This window comes from Gastrolobium bilobum, unplaced genomic scaffold (genome assembly GCF_033153095.1).
Source record: "Gastrolobium bilobum isolate Gb01-03AN ecotype WA unplaced genomic scaffold, APGP_CSIRO_Gbil_v1 utg943, whole genome shotgun sequence".
Lineage (NCBI taxonomy): Eukaryota > Viridiplantae > Streptophyta > Magnoliopsida > Fabales > Fabaceae > Gastrolobium > Gastrolobium bilobum.
In genome coordinates, this window is record NW_026896272.1 from 145221 (window position 1) to 163487 (window position 18267).

The 18267-nt window shown below is 37.6% G+C and overlaps 1 non-coding gene across 1 annotated transcript; it reads left to right on the forward strand.

Annotated features, from left to right (window-relative positions):
- LOC133298566 (small nucleolar RNA R71) lies at window positions 1-107 on the forward strand. The gene has a single exon (XR_009749819.1). It is a non-coding gene; the product is annotated as a small nucleolar RNA R71 (small nucleolar RNA).
- The last annotated feature ends 18160 nt before the right edge of the window (window positions 108-18267 follow it).

Sequence of the window (18267 nt, forward strand, 5' to 3'; positions counted from 1 at the left end):
ATTCCATGTTGAGGACACTTCCTGAGTAATCCCTTAAATCGCTCCCAAGCCTCGTACAGAGATTTGCTTTCTTTTTGTTCAAAAGAGGTGATTTCCAATTTGAGTCTTGCCATCTTTGAAGCTGAGAAAAATCTGGCCAAGAATTTTCTTGCTAAATCATCCCAACTGGTTATGCTTCCTTCAGGTTGAGACTGCAGCCAAGCTTTTGCATCATCCTTCAGTGAGCATGGAAATAGTTTGAGCAAAATAGCGTCACGAGAAACTCCATTCACTTTTAATGTGTCACAGTAAAATAGGAAATCATCAAAATGACTATAGGGGTTCTCTGTGCTTCCTCCAGCGAACTGTTCTTTTTGAATCAGTTGTAGCAGCGCCGGCTTCAGCTCGAAGTTGTTAGCTTCTATGGTTGGTCTAACAATGCTCGCCGTCTGCGGAACTCGGGCTGGAGTCATATAATCCCCCAAAGTCCTTGGAGCGAGTTGATTGTTTTCTGCCATTGGTTCCTCTTTAGGTTCCGTCGAACTTGGTGCTTCTTTCTATTCTTTTGCGTCCTTTCTAAGTTTTCTTTCTGTCTTTTCTATCTCAGGATCAAACTGTAAAATTCGCGGGTTAAGAGTACCTCGCATAAACTAAGATTGAAAAGATGTGCAGAAAAATAGAAAAATAATTAAAATAAACAAAGAATGCAGAAAAATAAATATGCAAAAAATTGATGCAGAATTTTAATGCAGAAAAATATTTGTGAAGAATGTTTAAAGTGCAGAAAATTAAAACGTCCAATCTAAAAGTTAATTAGTTACTTCTAATGTTGAAGAATTCGATCCCCGGCAACGGCGCCAAAAACTTGTTGCGACTTCGGCAAGTGCACCGGTCGTAAAGTAATAAAGTGTACCGGAGTACGAGATCGTTCCCACGAAGATCAAAATTTCAAGCACTAGTTCGCTAATTGCGTTTTAGTTTGACAATCAAGAATTTAGATGAAGAGAATCGTAATTAAGAAATTAAAATTAAAAACAAGCAATAACATGCAAATAAAAATTCAGAATTAAAAAGGCAATTGAAAAAGATGATGATTGATTACGAATTAAAACAAGCGTAGTTAGGGTTTCAACTTCCTCCAATCTCCTCAATATGTTATGAATTAAACTGCCAAGAATCCGTTCTTAATATAATGCCAATCAATTCTTTCTAAGTTAATTAGGGCTCAATTCCTTGTTACCCTAGATCTATGTGATCTTGAAAGAACTCTAGTTTTCCGGTTATTCCCCAAGAAAATAAGCATTAAGATCAAGAATTCAAAGATTGCACAATTACCTTATGTTTATCCCTAGATCACAAGGATTGTGATAAATTTATCAAGTCAGGGTTCATGCACCAACATCCCTATTGTCATACAATTTCCCAAAATAATTCTATAGGAGCAAACTCATAGAAAGCATTAAAAACAGATAAGTTTATTCAATTATAAAAAGAAAAGAATTCAGAGACAATTTAATTCACAAACATAAAGATTCAATTGGGTTCCATCTACCCCTAACTACATAAAATTTTAGCCTAGCATACTGAATTCAAAAACAATAGTAAAGATAAGAGAACCCCAAGCCTCCATTGGTGTGATGTTGACTTGGTCCCTCAGTGTTCTAGCGCTTTGCAACAGGATTCCTCCTTCAGATCTCTATGTAATTCTCTGGAATTGGTGAATTGGTCTTTGGTCTTGACCCTCAGCTCCTTATTTATAATCATTGGATTTGTATCCTTCATTCAATCCCCCAATGAATCTGTATCAGATTTGTAATTGATTTCATAGTTGTTTCCTTTTTTCAATTAAGATCTTGTAGATTGGTGACAAATTTTTGACTTTGAATCTTGTTATAATCTTTCTTCAATCTTCCAATGCATCTCTATGAATCAAGGTCGATATGTTTCCACTTTAATCTCAGATATCGTGATCTGTATCCATTGGCAAATCTTAGTTGAATCTTGGGCTGATGGGTTCGTACATGGACGTTTTAGCGTGCTATTTGTGCGCTAAAACGTTCTCTTAGTGCATTCCTGTCTGCCTCTGGGCGTTTTGGCATGCTGTTGGGCGCCAAAACGTCCTCTTCGAAGAGTGACTTATTACTGCTGGAGCGTTTTGGCTCTCTGTTTGGCAGCCAAAACGCTATGGTACATGGAGTTATTGTTGTTTTCTTCATCTTGAGCGTTTAAACGTTATTCTTGGACTCCAAAACGTCCTCTTCCAGCTTGTTCATGCTTGAAATCTTCTTCTTTGAGGTTTGAACTCATCTTGTTGTATTCCTTTGACTCCAAAAAGCCATAATAGATGTCAAAAAATAAGAAATATTACAACATGTTAGCAAGATATTCAATTATTGTGACTTTGCGGTATAAAACCCTAATTTCCATGCAATTTCATGATATATTTCAAGTGTAATTAAGCCTAAAAATATGGTAAACCAAGGGTTTATCAGTAAACAAAAAGGGACAATGAACAAATTCAAAATGAGCAAAAAGACAAGAAGAAAAGAAAACAAAGAAAAATAGGAACTGCCATTCAAAAGAATTCAGAAGAAAATACCAGAAAAGCTTCCTCCAAAGGAAGGAAAGAAGGTACAAAAGACAAGGTGTTCCCTCAAGCAGAAAAGTCCAGCTCTAAAAACAGAAAAACTGAAAAATGTTCCCTGGCCCAAGACCTGTGACCATTCCATTTTAAACCTTTCCATTCGTCCTCTCACAAAGATCCTTCAGAATGAAAGACACCTGCACTTCTTAGGAATGCAGCAGATAAGCAAGTTTCAAGAATCACATCCAGGAATGGACAGAGAAACACCAAGCCCTGAGTGACAGTGAGATAAAAGATCAGCAACCTTCACTTACCTGGGAACGAATCCTTTCTACTTGTCACCTATGAAAAGTAGTTCATTCTTTGAAAAGTTTATGAAGTTGAGCTATTCTTTGAAATTGAGCAGCCTAAGCCAATATTTCTGAGTTGTTTGAGGACAACCAACAATTTAGTTTTGGGGTGTTTGATGGGACAAAAATTCCTGCCCATCTAAGCCCATTTTGATGGCAAAATGCCATCTGTTCCCTCACCTGATGAGCAACTTTAGCACTAAAAGCATATGTTTAATATCTTTTTGACAAAAACACAGTGGGAAACGGATGGTGACGTAAGTCTTTGGAAAATATATAAAAAGGGGAACGGATTTGGAACATTAAATACACTTGCTCCACTCATTTAATATTTCTGACCACTTTGCAGGAAACGTTGGAAAGAAGTTTCCATAAAGCAGAAGCGTGCAGCAATCAAGCAAGAGGAAACGTGCGCAACAGAGAATAACCGTCTCCTATTGGTTAAAGAGGAAAGCAAGGCATGAGGATGATCAGAAGGAAAGACAAATCTCAACAATAAATGTCCCATCCAGCCACTTGCGCCCCTCAAAGCACTGTTCACACTGCCCCTTCCATGCAGTCAAGAAAACAACTCCAAGAGATTTACAAGCTTGCCATTCACTCTTTTGCCTATAGATAGGACGTTCCAACACGAAGAAACATATCGAATTCCTTAAGAAGAGATCACTTAGTTTATTTTATAGTTTTCTTTGTATTTTTGTATAGTTTTAACTTTAGTTAAGTGACAACACTTCTTCATTCTGTATCACCCACTTGAGACTCCTCACGAGCAACAACCATATTCTCCATTTTTCATTTTGTTGTAATCAAGTTATTTTCATTTAAATACAAGTGTTCTTTCTCTCCTTTCCATTCGCTATCTCTGAAATGAATCTCGGGTCTATGGGAGTTCAGTTTGGAATAATTATGTTTAAACTAGTAGCCATGGGCTAAACTATCTGTGGAACGGAAAAACTGCAAAGTTCTTAAAGACTTATTTTCGAAACTTTTGTATTTAAGCTTTTGGATTTCTCTGGTTAAGTGAGCTATATTCATTGTGTATCAATGAAAATTGAACACATACTAAGAAAGGAACTTCCATAAGGAAGGGATTTCAGACGGCTTAACCAGAGGGGAAGGTAGTGTTGTGGAAACAACACTGCTGGTTGCCTTAGGAATAAGGGGCCACCTCGTTCATTTTAAGGTCTTGTACCCAGTACCTGTTGGAGTCAAGGGAGCCATAGGAATATGGAAACTTATGAGCCATCCAATCCATAAGCTGAGGAATCAGACGTTGGCAGTTAAGAGACTAGAACAAAGACAAAAATGTTAAGTCTTGAGTAGAGAAAATAATTATTTAAGAATGGAACAGTGGATCCATTTCTTCTGTTAAAACTGTTTTACACCATCCATCCTGTTGTCTCTTAATTACTGTTATTACTATTGTTATTTTTTTTGTTATTTATTTAATCTTGTGTCTATAATCCTCTCATGAATATTGCTTTTCCTTCTCTCAACAGGAAGGATAACATACATAACAAAGCGATGAGCTGTTTACTATCAGATTTCACCTACTGTTCTTGAGGAACGTTGTTAAGACAGTAGGGAACGTTTGACCAAATAGGTCAATTACTAACTTTTCTTTTCATTTTCATTCTTTGTAAAATAGTATAAGGCATTAATTAGAGTTCCATCCTCATGGGAACGATAATCTAGGCATTAATACCCCCATTTATTACTTGATGCGTGCACTTGCGCACTTGCGTTGAAACTAAGAGAGCAACTATGTTTTTTCTTAGTGAACTGAGAAACGTCTTCATCATAACATATTTTTCACCCAACAGCTTTTGACCCAACAATGGTTAAAGGGAAGTATGCTGTGACAGAAAAACTCAAGTCCAAGGTCAAGCCCAAGAAGAAGAAGATCATAAGCAAGGGAAATGAGAAGTCTATAGACTAGGCTATTTGTATGCTTCCATTTACAGAAAGGAGGGCATTGCAGGAAGAACTGGCCATTGTACCTTGCTAGCCTCAAGGGAATGAAGCATTACTATGCTTGTACCTCAGGTACGTTGGCTATTGAAATTATTTTTTTAAGTGTAGATTCGGCTTCATAGGTATTGGATAATGGATATGGTTCTCATATTTGCAATTTATTGCAGGTATTAATGAATCCTAGGAAGTTGGATAAGAATAAGGTGAATCTCTATGTCGGGAATGGAGCAAGAGTTGATGCATTAGCTATAGGAGATGTAGACCTTGTTTTGCCTACAGCCCTTTATTTACATTTGAATAATTGTTTCTATATTCCTTCTATTTTTCAAAACATTGTCTTTATTTCCTGTTAGGAACAATCTAGTTTTTATTTTACAATAAAAGATGTGAACTACTTAGCATTCAAGTAAAAAAACCTAGATTAGATAATTAATCTTATCTTTGGCATTGTAGATTGAGACACATTAATGAGATGAGATTGTCTAGATTACAAAATGATAGTTATCTAGATTTCATGGATTTCGAATTCTATGGGCTTTGTGAATCTTGTTTGGCTAATAAGATGACAAAGACTAAGCTTATGAAGCTTGAGAGTCACAGAGCCAAAAAGTTGTTAGAACTTATTTATTTAAATGTATATGGGCCCATGTCTACTCAGGCAAGAGGTGGATATTTCTTCTTCATCACCTTTACTGATGATAAGTCCAGATTCAGATATGTGTATCTTATGAGGCACAAAGCTTATGTCTTTGAAAATTCAAAGATAGGAATAAGATAGAAAAACAACTTGGCATAATGATTAAAATACTTCAATCTGATCGAGGTAGCGAATAACTGAGTCAATAGTTTCAAGATTATCTAAGAGAGAATGAGATTCTCTCATAGTTGACAACTCCATACACACCACATCAGAATGGTGTGTCAGAGAGGGAAACTGAACCTTGCTTAACATGGTACACTCTATACTGAGCAATGCAAAGCGCCAAAATTATTTTGGGGATTCGCCCTTCATATGACATTACGCCTTCTTAATAGGGTTCTGTCTAAATCTATTCAGAATACTCCATAAAATTAATTTAAACCACAAACCAAATCTTTATTTATTTTTTTATATTAAATCACAAACCCAGAACTCAGAGGCTTCTGGGTTTAACTGCTCTTATAATACCATTTTTTGCAAATTTAAATTATGTTTGTGAGAAATAAAATATGTCAAATGAGATGTCATTGCGTAGATCTCGAAAAGTTATGTGCAATCAAAAAAAGAATTACCTGATTTGGGTACCCGAGTCAAAAGTTATGGCCTTCAGAAGTTTTACGATTAAATTATTATTATTTTTTTGGAAAAAAAATGTGACACGTGTCAACACCTGATGAGTGACGCCTAAATTAAGCGTGATTGCCTCTTTAGTGACGCCTAAATTAAGCGTGATTGGTGATGCCCAAATTGGGCGTAATATTGTGCAATAAATGTGTAATTATTTTCAAAACAGCCATAAATTCGTAATTTTTATTTAAAAAATAATAAATTAATTTTTTTTGCCACTCGTCATGTATTAATATATCGATCATCATCCTCGTTCCTCACGTGACTAGACACATGCCTATCTTGTAGAGTCAAGACACTGCGGTCGATAAGGCCAGGATCGATATAGTTACAAGGAGAATCTTCGCCGGAGGAATTGGGTTGAGGGGAACTCGGATGGGATGCCATGCTTTAATTCACGACAATAAATAACTGAGGGTTAAATTACAATTTTTCAATTGGTAAGTAGAAAATATAAACAAAATTTTCTCACTATAATTACTTAGTTTTTAAAATAAATAAATAAATATTATTTTCCACCTATTAATTATACTATTTAATTAATTAATCATACAATAATTGATTATAAAAATATTAATTATAAATAAATAAATAATTACAATACACAACATAACCTACTAATAACCAATCAATGTCACTACTTGATCTATCAATATCACTACTAACCTATCAATTTCACTACATAACTAATAACCTATTCATTGGCATTATCACCACAAAAGTGCGAACATGAACATTAAATTGAGTATTTCATATTAAAACTATTGGAATATAGAGAATAAGTTAGACCAATTTTGGATTAAAAATAACATAATACATTGATAGTAATCATTAATAAAAATAACAAGGTGCCTAGATCCCACAGCAGAAACAATATCATTTTATTTGCGTACGCATTACAATTACACTGGAGACGAAACCATATTAGTCATGAACATTGTGATAGTCGAATGATCTATTTCTGATTTTGGTTATGTTGGACACATTGTTGGAGTACGTTATATATTATTCTGTTACCTTAGTCTTGAGTATATCAAAATGTATAAAAAGAAATGGTTATAAATCCCCATCCCCTCCCTTTCCCCTGTTTTATAGAGTCTGCCTCCTTGAATTTTATATGATATGATAAGTTATTCTATATATACTAATTTTCGCTTGTACATAAGAACAATATATAGTGGTTTCCTTACTAGCATACTCAATCAAAAGGAATTTTTCTCTTGTAATATCTATTTAGATTCTTAATCAACTTTGAATCTGAAGTTTTCTTTTATTTTTTTAATAATTCCCCATCCACCCCTTTTTTCAATGCTTCGACAGTTTCAAACAAAGGTGACCTGGATCTGGAGAAAATATTGTTGTACTCAGACTCTACAGGATCTCAATGTGAATGTTCTAGTGCCAAATGAAACAAAATTATGGTTTGTCATGCATTAGTTCCAGCACCACCAAAACCCCTCCAAATTCATTAGACTTCTCTAAGCAACTATGTGTTTGATGCCCTTCACAGTTCAAACAGATTAATCATTTAAGTGATATAGAAAGAGCAATTTGAAGGTGATTCAAACTGGGGTAGCAGCCAACAAGCCCATGTAATGTACTAATTAAAGCAACCATTTTGTAAGGAAAAAAATAGAGATCAAGCTTTCAATCATTAAACATAAGTTGATAACAGATTTATTTCTTATCATTTATTACGGTTATAATTACTTCCCAATTCCCATTCAAACAGGGGCTGTAGAAAACCAAAATTATGTGGTTAAGCTATAATTATTCCAACCTAACAAAGATACTCTTTATATGGGCATACTGTTGAAAATTGACAATCACACAAATCCCAAACGAAAAAAGAAAGAGAGAGATTAGACACAGTGATTTATCTTAATTCACCCAATTTAAGCTACGTCGAGCTTGTCTGTACTATATTCACCTCACTGTCACTCGTTACAAGTCACTCGGTTTAATAGGAGAATATAAATAGTATTAGAAAAAATCCTAACAATAGCTATTCATGGGCCCAAACCCAAACTACTAAGAAAAAGAAAATTTACAATAAATCAGAAGTCCACAATAATACCTAGCCTCTACGAGCCTGGAGGCGCTGCTCCCGGGATCCCAGTTGCCTTTCTGTTGATCCCGACAACAAGAATCCTCATCAGCATGCCAAGTATGAGCCATATCCAACCCATACCAGCAAAATGCATCATATTTACATCTTGACATGTCTACAAGGAAAGGTAAAAATGGGGACTGAGTAAAAGGGTACCGGTGAAGCAAACAATCAGAGCAACACTGAAGTCTGAACCAATACTACAAATTTTCACTTAGTTTTAATAAATATGTTAACATAAAAAATAGCATGATTGTCTTTTAAACAACCTATTTGTTCAATTGTACAGGAGGACACTACAACGAGCGAGCCAGCGAGGTAATTGAAAAAAAAAGAGAGAGATGGGGTGGAATGTGGATCAACTTTGATCTTTTTATTTTCATCTTCAAGAACATAAGATGAATGAATAGTGTCAACTTCTAATACTTTCAGCTTCATTATTATTACACCTTTTTTCTTTCATGCATTATATGGATTCCCAACTAAACACTTGAATCTCTATTTTTCAAAAAAATAAAAATAAATACAAATTGGGGGGGGGGGGGGGGGCAAACGTATTCAAAAAATAAAAGTGCAAGTGTTACCTAAACAGAGTAATATAACCATCAAATTTCAATGTGCTACTCATTTAACAAACATCAAGAATAAGATAACACAATAACGACATGGCTCTTCATTCATGTAGCAAAGCAATTGGGGGAGAAGAACCCTAAAACTCACCTGAGAAACAAGAAGAAAGAAATTGATTCGTTTGAAGGTTCAAGCTCAAATGCTTAGAGTTTGGCACCAAGCTTAGGGTATGGGAAGAGCAACTATCGTAGTAAAAAACGTGTTGTAAATTGTTGTAAATATTATTATTTATTTATTTGTTATTTGTTGTATTGGGCTTAGCCCATTAGGTCAAGTATTCTAGGTCGTGTATTCTCTATAAATAGAGAACCTTTTTGTACATATAATTTACAATTCTATAATATATTAGAATACCCTTTTTCAAGTTGGTATCAGAGCTCTCGATCTGAGGGCTTTGCTTCCGCGCATATTATCTTCTTCTTTTTTAACAAAACCCTAATTTCTTTGCCTCTTGCCGCCATCAGCCGCCACCGGAAAATTTTTCTGGGGACCTTTTGGACCAAGGGGACCATTGTTGACCTTATTTTTTCTCCGTTCTATCATTCTACGCACTGTTCCTCCACCACAAACGACCCAAACACCTCCGACCGCCTCCAATCAGATCTGTCTTCACCGTTTGGACCACTTTCCGGCGACTTTTCAACCGCAACCACCCACAGACAAGTGCGAGCTCACCAGACGACCACGCCAGAAAAATCTCAGCCGGAGAAGCCCCTCTACGCGCTCTCACGCGCCGCCCCTTTCCCAGCAAGTGAAGCCCACGCGCAGCTCCTTTCTCCGGCGCGTGGAGGTGCGTGCGACCGTGTTTTTGGACCGGACCACCACCATTCTTCTCGTCTCCTTGTCTTTTGTCTCGATCTATGATTATTTTTCTGATCGGAGGTCATTTGATATTCTGTTTGGTTGATTTTATGCTGGTTGTTAACTTTTTTTATTGAAGAATGGCCGAGCATGATAGTTCTTTGATCTTATATGGTAAGAGCACACGTTCTATATCTCTTCTTGCTTCTTGCACTGATTTTAAAACCTCATGGATTTTGGATTCTGGTGCAACTGATCATATGGCTTGTCGTCCTGAGTTGTTTTGTTCTTATCATCCTACTGTTGGTAGTCATACTATATCTGTAGCTGATCGATCCCATAAATCAGTTATTGGTTCTGGTAACATTCAAATTCAACCTTCCTTGTTTCTTAAAAATGTTCTTTATGTTCCTAAGCTTTCTACTAATCTTATCTCCACTCAAAAATTTACAACTGATTTGAATTGTTCTATCACATTTTTTCCTTCTCATTGTGTTATTCAGGATCTTACCACGAAGAAGACAATTGGAGTTGCTAATGAACAGGATGGGTTGTATCATCTCCTTCCAGACCATGCTAGCAAAAATCAGTTATTAATGACACGTCATCCTGCTACTGCAGAGTCTATGATTTGGCTCCATCACAAGCGTCTGGGGCATCCACCATTTAGTCTTTTGAAGTCTATGTTCCCCTCTCTGTTTCTCAATAAGTCGATTGTGACCTTTCATTGTGATGTTTGTGAATTTGCAAAACACCATCGAGTGTCATTTCCTTCTAGCACTATTAAAAGCAGGGAACCTTTTTCTCTTATCCTTTCTGATGTTTGAGGCCCTTCTAAAGTGCACATTGTTTCAGGTGCAAGGTGGTTTGTTTCTTTTATTGATGATTGTACTCGGGTAACATGGATATACTTGATGAAAGACAAGTCTGAAGTACTAGAGATATTTATTCGGTTTCATCACATGGTTGAGACTCAGTTTGGTAAGGGTATTAAAAGACTCGGATCTGATAATGGTACTGAGTACGTCAATCAACGCCTGTCACAATTCATTTCAGACAGAGGTATGATTAATGAGCTCATATATGTTGATACCCCTCAACAAAATGGGATTGCTGAAAGGAAAAATCGTCACCTTCTTGAAGTTGCTAGAGCACTACTTTTCCAGACATCTGTTCCTAGTTCCTATTGGGGGGAAGTAGTGTTAGCTGCAACTTTTTTGATCAACCGTTTACCTTCACGGGTCCTTAACAATATCAGTCCTATTCATTCCATGACTTCCTTCTTTCCTTCTGTTCCCATATTGCAGAGCCTTCCACCAAGAGTGTTTGGATGTGTTGCCTTTGTCCATGTTCATAAACAACAGCGGAGTAAGTTGGATCCTAGGGCTCTTAAGTGTGTCTTCCTTGGTTATACCCCTTATTAAAAAGGGTACAAGTGTTATCATCCACTAAGTCGAAATTTTTTTGTTTCTATGGATGTCACCTTTCAAGAATCTGAATCTTATTTCCTGGGGGAGAACAGTTCTTCAGAAGACTCGTCCCCTTCCTTCTTTGAGTCTGGATCAATCTTCTCTCTTCCTAGTGTGTCTGCTCCTGGTGTGTCAGAACCTTCAAATACACCTGAGATACGGAAAATTTTGACACCTGAATTGGTATATCAGAGGAGGAAATAACCCATACTGTCTCACCAACAACCTCAATCGTCTGAACCACTGGTAAGTTCTGAATCTCCTATTTCTTCTGAGTCTCCTGAATCTCCTGTTTCTGATTTTAATATTATTTCCTCTCATGATTTGTCTATTTCTTCTGATATCTCTAATGACTTACCCATTGCTTCTGCTTCTGATGACTTACCTATTGCTCTTAGAAAAGGAAAAAGATCTTGTCACAAGAAAACTTGTTCCTCCTGTCCCTCTTGTACTCAATACCCTATCTCCCACTTTGTTTCCTCTGCTAATCTTTCTGTGCAGCACAAAAGCTTTGTTTCAGCACTTGATTCTATTGCAATCCCAAAATCAGTACATGAAGCCTTGAAAGATAGGAATTGGGCTCAAGCCATGCAAGAGGAGATGAATGCTTTGGAGAAAAATAAAACATGGGAGGTTATTGATAAACCCAATGGAAAGAAAGCAGTAGGGTGCAGATGAGTTTATGCCCTGAAATATAATTCTGATTGCACTCTTGAGAGATACAAGGCTCGATTAGTGGCCAAAGGTTACACTCAAACCTATGGCATTGATTATGAAGAAACCTTTGCTCCAGTTGCAAAGATGAATACAGTGAGAATCTTGTTATCCCTTGTTGCCCATTACAATTGGGATGTAAATCAATTTGATGTGAAAAATGCTTTCCTCAATGGTGAGTTAGAAGAAGAAGTCTACATGGAAATCCCGCCTGGTTTTGATTCTGTGAAGGGGGAAAATAAAGTTTGTAGATTAAAAAAGGTCTTGTATGGATTGAAGCAGTCACCTCGTGCTTGGTTTGGAAGGTTTACTAAGGTTATGATGACCTTAGGATACAGACAGAGTCAAGGAGATCACACTCTTTTCTTCAAGCACTCCCAAAATGAGAAGCTTACTGTGCTCCTTGTATATGTTGATGATATTATTATCACAGGTGATGATTTTGTGGAGAGACAGATTCTGCAAATACGGCTTGCCTCTGAGTTTCAAATCAAAGACCTTGGGAAACTGCGATATTTCCTAGGGATAGAAGTAGCTCATTCAAGCAAAGGAATTTTTATCAGCCAGAGGAAATATGTTCTTGATCTTCTCAAAGAAGCAGGAAAGCTCGGGTGTAAACCCTCCAATACTCCTATTGAGCAGAATCACAAGATGGGCTATGAAGAAGAGAGTCCTCCAGTTGATAAAGGACATTATCAACGGCTAGTTGGGAAATTGATATATTTGGCCCATACTAGACCAGACCTAGCTTATGCTGTTAGTGTTGTCAGTTAGTTTATGCACGATCTAAAGGAAAAACACATGCAGGCAGTAGAGAGAATTCTTCAGTATCTTAAAGGTACTCCTGGTAAAGGATTGTTATTCCGACGTTATGGAAATCCATCTTTAGAAGTCTACACAGATGCTGATTATGCTGGATCCGTGACTGACAATCGTTCTACCACTGGTTATTGCATGTTTCTTTGCAGTAACTTGGTGACATGGAGAAGTAAGAAACAAGATGTGGTTGCCAGATCAAGTGCAGAAGCTGAATTTTGAGCTATGGCTCAAGGTATTTGTGAGTTATTGTGGTTGAAAATTGTACTTGATGATCTCAAAATAAAATGTGAGGGACCTATGAAGATGCTATGTGATAATAAGTCCGCTATTTGTATAGCTCATAATCCAGTTCAAAATAAAATGTGAGGGACCTATGAAGCTGCTATGTGATAATAAGTCCGCTATTTGTATAGCTCATAATCCAGTTCAACATGATCGGACTAAACATATTGAGGCCGACCGCCATTTCATCAAAGAGAAACTTGATAGCGGGTTGATTACCACTCCATACATTCCCACTGAGCGTCAATTAGCTGATCTATTAACAAAGGGGCTTTCTTCAGACAGATTTCAAGAACTTACTAGCAAGCTGGGAATGATAAATATATATTCCTCAACTTGAGGGGGAGTGTTGTAAATTGTTGTAAATATTATTATTTATTTATTTGTTATTTGTTGTATTGGGCTTAGCCCATTAGGTCAAGTATTCTAGGTCGTGTATTCTCTATAAATAGATAGTCAACTCATTGTCTTTAAGGATATCCTTTCGTAACCAACCTAGCTTTATAGGTTTGAACGTTGCCATCTGCATCAGTCTTTTTCTTAGAGACCCATTTACATCCAATAGGAATCATTCCTTCTGGATGTGGAACCAAGGTCCATACCTAGTTTTGATGCATTGAGTCTATTTCAGACCTCACAACTTCGAGCTATTTGGAGGAGTGAACATCCTTGACTGTCTCCTCATAGTTACAAGGTTCGTCATCCTTAACGGTTTGCTGATTCTCAATCACATAACAGTACCTCTCAGGTGGTTGACTAACCCTAGTTGACCTACGAAGTTGTGTGTTTACTTCTCCATTGGAGAACGTCACCTGCATAGCAGACTCGGGTTCCTTAATCTATTCTTGTGGGCTTTGAACTTCTTCAAGTTCAATTTTAATCCCACTAGCTCCTTGAGAAAGAAGATCCTCTAATGTCAGCGCTTTGACATATGCTGGAGATCCCCAAACCTTGAGGTAGCTCAAGTTTGGTCTCCTACCAGTCCATATCTCATATGGAGTGGTCTGAACAGATTTAGAAGGTACCCTATTAAGAAGGTATCTTGCAGTGCTTACGGCATACCCCAAAATGATTTTGGGAGTTCTGTCTCACTCATCATGGACCTAACCATATCCAATAAGGTTCGGTTCCTCCTTTCGGATACTCCATTTTTGTGTGGCGTGTAAGGCGCAGTAAGCTGTGAGAGAATCCCATTCTCCTTTAGATAATCTTGAAACTCGTTGCTCAGATATTCGCCATCACGATCTGATCGTAATGTCTTAATCATCTTGCATCGTTGTTTCTCTACTTCACTCCTATACTCCTTGAAATTTTCAAAGGCCTCAGATTTATGTCTCATCAGGTATACATACCCAAATCTTGACATATCATCAGTAAAGGTAATAAAGTAGGAATATCCACCTCTAACCTCGACAGATATTGGACCACATACATCAGAGTGAATGAGTCCTAATAACTCACTAGCCCTATGACTTTCAAGCCTTTTGGACTTGGTCTGAGTCATTTTCCCAGCTAGACAAGACTCACAAGGTCCATAGGATTTTAAATCCATGGAATCTAGGTATCCATTTGCATGTAGCCTAGACAGTCTTGTTTCGTTTATGTGTCTTAGTCTACAATGCCAAAGATAAGATTGATTATCTATCCTAGGTCATTTCACATTCACATTGAGGACTTTATTTTCCATTTCTAGAACATATAAGTCATTTACCAAAGAAGCAGTAGCAAAAACAATATCATTCAAAATGATAGAAAATTCACCACTCTTAATAGTAAATATCAAACCTTCTCGTTCTAAACAAGAAATAGAAATAATGTTTCTAGAAATATTAGGAACATAAAGACAATTCTTCAAATGCAACATAAGCCCCGTAGGCAAAACAAGGTCAACATCTCCAATAGCCAATGCAGCAACTCTTGCTCCATTCCCAACTCGAAGATCCACCTCATTCTTGTCAAGCTTCCTCGAATTCTTAAGCACCTGCAACATATTGCAAATGTGAGAACCACAACCGGTATCCAATACCCATGAAGCCGGGTTAGCACAAGAAAAATTAACCTCAATCCTGTAAATACCTGAGGTAGAAGCATCACTATGCTTCTTTTCCATCACACCCTTGATGTAGTCAGGACAGTTCCTCTTCCAATGGCCTTTCTTGCCACAATGGAAGCACTCAGCGTCATTTTTGTCCTTACCCTTACCTTTGGCCTTGCCCTTCTTCTTATTGGACTTTCCTTTGGGCTTAAGAGGATTGGACTTCGCAAGCTCTTTCCTTTTACCCTTATCTTTGGTCTTGGAAGATCCACCAATAAGAAGAGCTTGTGTCTTATCTTTTTTTATAGACACCTCAGCAGTAGTTAACATGCTTAACAACTCAGGCAATGTAACATTCATCGAATGCATGTTATAGTTCATAATGAACCCACTGAAAGAAGGAAGAAGTGATGATAGAACTAAGTCATTAATTAATTCAGCATCCATTATGAATCCTAGACCCTCTAGCTTCTCAATGAGTGCTATCATCTTCAGGACATGGCTGTTAGCAGATATGCCTTCAGTTATCTTGCATAGGAATAATTCCCTAGAGGTCTCATACCTCTCATGCCTACCCTTCTTATCATACAACTCCTTGAGATGAAGGATAATGGAGGGGGAATCTATATGCTCGTGCTGCTTTTGTAGCTCGGGTGACATGGATACCAGCATAATGCAACAAGCCAACACATTATGGTCATGTTCGCCAGTCTATTTGCCTCAAGGACATCCTCTGTGGCCTTCTGGTTCGCCTCTCGAACGACGTCCATCATTGCCACATTGGCCAATCTAGTGGCCTTTGGATCGGCTAGTCTAGCCGCCTGCATCTCAGCCAATGCAGTCAGGACAGGATCCGGCTGATCCTCGTTCGTCTCGCGGTTTCTCCTAGGATTTACCATGACTCTGCACAAGTTACACAAAGAATAAGTTGATTAGGCCCACGCAATCTGGTCACACATGCATTATCATAGCAAAACCCAACAGAGGAAACACATAAGACAGACTCGCAACAAAACATCCTAAGTTATTGCAATACATACAGGCTTTTCCCTAGAAAGTGCTCTGATACCATAAAATGTAACACCCCGTGTATACCCGGTTTGTTAACATGTCATTGTATTAAGCCACGCTTAATAAAAATGCGGAATATATTTTTCTTTTCAATTATGACGTCATTAAACTTAGCCAAGTTGATTACTTAATCAATTTCATAAAAACATCGCCTGTATATAAATTGCAAAAGACAGTTACTGAAATACCTCAATAGATAAATAAGTGAGTATCTAAGTCACAGATCTACAACACGTAGTCTGGACAATATCCTGATACATTAATACAACTCATAACTAAAAACATAAAGTCAAGTCAATGTGGCATGGACAATCCCCATGCTCACCAAATAGCAACATAATCAATAGAGTCTCACCTTAAAGATCCATAACATGAAACTCATAACATAATAGCAACAAATATCATAAAGCTAACAACAAATAGCAGCAGGCGTAATCCAACATCCAACATAATCAGCATAACAACATATAAATCAGCTAAGCTCCGACCTCCTACCGCTAGAGGTCTCAACCCCTGGGTTACCTGAACTTGAAATAAGCGCCCCAAACGTGGGGTGAGATCTCTGAACAGAAATCTCAGTAAGACAAGGGGTCCTCAAGGATCTTCCACCCCAAGTTCACTTACATATGCAATATAAGTTCCAAAACACTTAAACAGTATAAGTTCCAAAATAGTGCAATGCAGCAGATAATCATGTCATGTGTGTTATAACTAATCTGCTGGCCAGAGAGATGCAGGAATACGTTTATTACCTATACTAATGCAAGACACCACTTGCACCTACCCACAGTGTCACCGTCGTGTATGACGCCACATACTCAGGCTAACCGTTTAAGTAGAACAACACATACATATTAAAAGCCCTTGCACATAAAGCTCAAAAACATTTTCAATTATCAAAGCATGTAAACACATCATGCATATAAACCATTCCCCCATGGGGTATGGTGGAACAACACAATGGCTAAACCGAGGACACAAAAGCTTACCTTGCAAGCTAAGAATCCAAGCCAAGAGTCCACACAAGCTCAAAGTCCAAACGCAGCAGAATCACAATCTGTTTTGGACCAACAATCATATCAATATTCAAACATACAAGCATAAGACATAAAGAAAACGTCTTTCCTTTACGTTTTATGTCTTAAGGCTTCTCACAAAGCCACAAGCCCTTAATCACTTGATTCTTACTTAGTTCAATTATTACAAAAGTCCCACTTCATCAATCTAGGGTCCACAAACCCAAAACAGCCTTCTGTATGAACAGTGCAACTACTGTTCTTTGAAAACCCAGAATATCTGGATATATGTTGGGGGCATATCCGGATATCAATATCTGGATATTTCGCGACAGAATGCAGTTTCTGCATTTCGCGAGATATCACTTCCAAGGTGGTTTATTTCACGATTCCAGAGGCTTAAACATGCATTTTAAGGTGTGTTTAACCTTACCCAACCACAAGTTATTAACTTTAGTTCATTACATGCATCAAGGTTCTATTTTTAACCAACAAAACTCATGATCAAAGATTGAGTCTGTTTACCAAGCTCTCAAAACATAAAAAGGCAGTGATTTGGAGCTTCCAAAGTCACTCCACAGAGCAGCAACCAAAGGTCCACAAAAAAGCCCTTCAAGGTGGGTCCTTTCTTCACAAAGGTCACCACTTGAAGCTCCCACAACCAAGGCAAGGCTCCAACAACACACCAAGAACTCAGCCCCATACCTTCACACAAGACAGCACCCTCAACTCAGAAGATGACACCTTTCACCCTCACCAATGCTCACACCCAAGTGTTTACTTGTTTAGAGGTGAAGAAATCAAAGAAAGGAGGTGGCTTGGAGGTTTTCTCATGCAAAGGTGACCAAGGAGAAGGATGGCAGCAGCTCACACACAAGAACTCACGTAGAAGAGGCTGGAGAATGCTAAGGATCAGCCTAGGGCTTAGTGCCAAGCCTATTTATAGGCCCACTTAAGTGTAATCACACAGTATTAGCATTAATAGCTACGCTTATCATTTTAATCCCAAACTTAGGATTCTAAACCTACTCATTTTTCTAAGATTTTTCGTATCTTTATTTTATTTTTCGAGCACCTTTCCAGTACGCGCTTTTTTCATAGCCAGT